The sequence below is a fragment of the Hippopotamus amphibius genome, chromosome 15, assembly GCF_030028045.1.
Source record: "Hippopotamus amphibius kiboko isolate mHipAmp2 chromosome 15, mHipAmp2.hap2, whole genome shotgun sequence".
Classification (NCBI taxonomy): Eukaryota; Metazoa; Chordata; class Mammalia; order Artiodactyla; family Hippopotamidae; genus Hippopotamus; species Hippopotamus amphibius.
In genome coordinates this window covers 3,644,919-3,648,161 of record NC_080200.1, presented here as the reverse complement: position 1 = coordinate 3,648,161, position 3,243 = coordinate 3,644,919, and positions in this window count along the sequence as shown.

Below are 3,243 nucleotides of genomic sequence, written 5' to 3'. Positions count from 1 at the left end.
CAGGTTGTGTATATGTTTGTGTTTGTGCGTGTGTCTGTGTATGTGTGGGTTTCTTTTTTTAAGATATTTATTTGTTTATTTTGGCTACACTGGGTCTTAGTTGCAGCACATGGGCTCCTTAGTTGTGGCATGTGGACTCTTAGTTGCAGCATGCATGTGGGGTCTAGTTCCCCGACTAGAGATCGAACTCAGGCCACCTGCATTGGAAGTGTGGAGTCTTAACCACTGGACCACCAGGGAAGTCCCCAATCTTATTTTTCTGCCTTTTGCTTAAATGAGTCACTGAGGTTCCCCAAATGGGACATTAACCCAGCTGGGAGCAAATCTCTTTTGGTACCTAATGATGCTGAGCTTGCATTGGGCATCATCCCAGTGTGTTCTGAGCACACGGCAGATGTTAGCTCCACCCTCATCTCAACCCTCTAGGGTGGGTGATACTCCCATTTTACAGATGGGGGCACTGAGGCACGTAGAAATCAAACAGTTCGCTCAAAGTATCCCAGCCAGTAAGTGGTGGAACTGGGCCTCGACCCAGGCAGGTTGGCCCCAGAGCCCAAAAGGGTTCTTGTCTTTCCAAACACACCCCAACTTGCTGGAGGAGCTGTGCTGCCCAGCTTCTCTGCTCTAGCCCTGCATTGCCCCATCTGCAAAATACAGTGCATTGGTCAGCTGTGGCTGTGTAACAAGTTACCGTTACCTTGGTATCTTTAAACACATTTTCTCACATTGCCTCCTAAAGTCAATTGTGATATAATTAGAGGACTGTTTATTCCTCACAGGTAGCATCCTTTTTGACTCTTGTGTTCTTTCCTGTTCTAACAGATGAGAGATTGCAGGATTTTCTTTTTTTTAAAAAAATATTTTATTATTTAGAAAAATTGAAGTATAGTTGATGTGTAACCTAAAGTGGGGCCCGGCTGCTTGCTGCTCGAAAGCCAATGAAGAGACAAGGTTGTTGGAAAGAAACGTTTGCTTTATTTTGGATGCTGGCAACTGGTGGGGAGGACAAACTTCTATCCAAAGGCTGACTCTCCCTGTGACAATCAGGGGGCAAGGGCTTTTATAGATGGAGGGAGGGGGCTACATGCAGAGACAGCACGGTCAGCTCTGACGGTCATCTTGAAATTGGTCTAACCAGCATCATCTTGTTTTAGATACAATTCATCATCAGTTCCAGGCTCAGTTTGTTTGCATTTGCTAGAGGCCAGCTCTTGGAATTTGTGGCAGTTTATGTCATGGCTCCAGTCTGGTCATCATGTAGTTCACGTCTTCCACCTGGTGGGGGTTTCAGTATCTACAAGACAGCTCGCAGGACCTGGTTCAGAATGTTATCTGTAGCCCCTGAGAAGGTGCTAAAGGTCCTTGACTTTGCTTAATGACTAAACTATCGTTATTTAATTTTGTCGTACTGTGTTCCTTTGTTTCTGCATGTTCTCACTTCTCTGATGAAACTTATTCTTTGGCTAAAGGTTTTCCACAGACAAAAGGCAGATGGAGGACGTGGGGAGTAGGACCATAGGGTCCTGCTCTATTTAAGAGGTACGATATTACATAAGTCACAGGTGTACAATATAGTGATTCGCAGTTTTTTTTTTAATGTATTTGGTTGTGCCGGGTTTTAGTTGCAGCAGTTGGGCTCCTTAGTTGTCGCATGCGAACTCTTAGTTGCGGCATGCATGTGGGATCTAGTTCCCTGACCAGGAATCGAACCCAGGCCCCCTGCATTGGGAGCGCAGAGTCTTAACCACTGTACCACCAGAGAAGTCCCCTGATTCACAGTTTTTAAAGGTTATTCTCCATGTATAGTTATTATAAAATATTGGCTGTTTCCCTGTGTTGTACAATATATCCTTGTGGCTTATTTTATCTGTAATAATTTGTACCTTTTAATCCCCTACCCCATCCTGCCCCTCCCCGCTTCCCTCTCCCCACTGGTAACGACTACTTTGTTCTCTGTATCTGTGTGCAGGCTTTTCTTTACTTAATAAAACAAAGAACATCAGTGGCCCTAGGGAAATCTCCCTCTATCTTAAAGGGTGGAGTGGGAAGAGGGAGGGTCTTCTCTTTTGCGAAGTCTGAGCCCTTGATTTGTCTAATTTGGATGGGGGTGTGGGTGGGGGGAGCCAGCTTGCCATTGGGGAGGGAGGAATGGCAGGTGCAGGAGACCGTGAGATTGGTCTTGCGAACACCTTGACCCTGACCTTGTCCTGGAGGTCAGGAGGTCTCTGAGCAGCTTCAAGCTTGCATTGGTCTCCCCATGGCAGGGGCTGGACCCTCTGGGATGGGCCCTTGAATGTTCTTCTCACCAGCTCAGCTCAGTCCAGAAACTTGTTCAGTAAACACAGATGGGAGGAGCCCAGCTCGGCTTTGGGAGCTAACAGGGCAGTGGACATGGATCTGAAATCAGCCTGAGCTGAAACTCCAGCTCTGCCCCTTCCCATGGGACTTGCCCACATCACCTCTCTGAGCCTCAGTTTCCATATCTGTAAAGTGGGTACAAATAGCATCTCCTTTGCCTGGTGGATATGAAGGGCTGGCAAGGTGCCTTTTGCTCTCAGTACTCCCATTCTCACTGTTCTGAATGCCATGTGAACAGTGGACATACATACAGCGGATGGTTAAAATAATTGGATGTATCTACTTTTTTGGGTCAGGAGATTAAATATTTAGGGTGGGGATGGGTGAAAAGGGTGAGGGTGGTCAAGAGCTACAAACTTCCAGTTATTAGATGAACGAGCCTGGGGTCGTAATGTACAGCTTGGTGACTGCAGTTAACCATACTGCACTGTGTATTTGAAAGTTGCTAAGAGACTTCCCTGGTGGCACAGTGGTTAAGACTCCGAGCTCCCAATGCAGGGGGCCCAGGTTCGATCCCTGATCAGGGAACTAGATCCTACACGCATGCCGCAACTCAGGAGTCCGCCTGTCGCAACTAAGACCCAGCGCAACTGAAACAGGAGGGAAGTGGGCAGGGCACAACCTTTGAAAGAATAACATGAATGACACAGCCCTAGGAAATGACATAAACTGTTTAGAACCAAATGGGTCCAAGATGGCACACAAGCGGCTTCCACTCAAGCTTGAGCCTCAGTATAGGCGCATAGTAACACATCCGCTAAATGACACACCCACAGGCGCCATGACAGTTCCAAGGCCAGACCTTAAGGATCAAAAAGTGGGCGGTGGCCCAGTTCCTGGAAATCCCCGCCCCCTTCCTGAAATAGCTGGGATACTCCTCCTCTT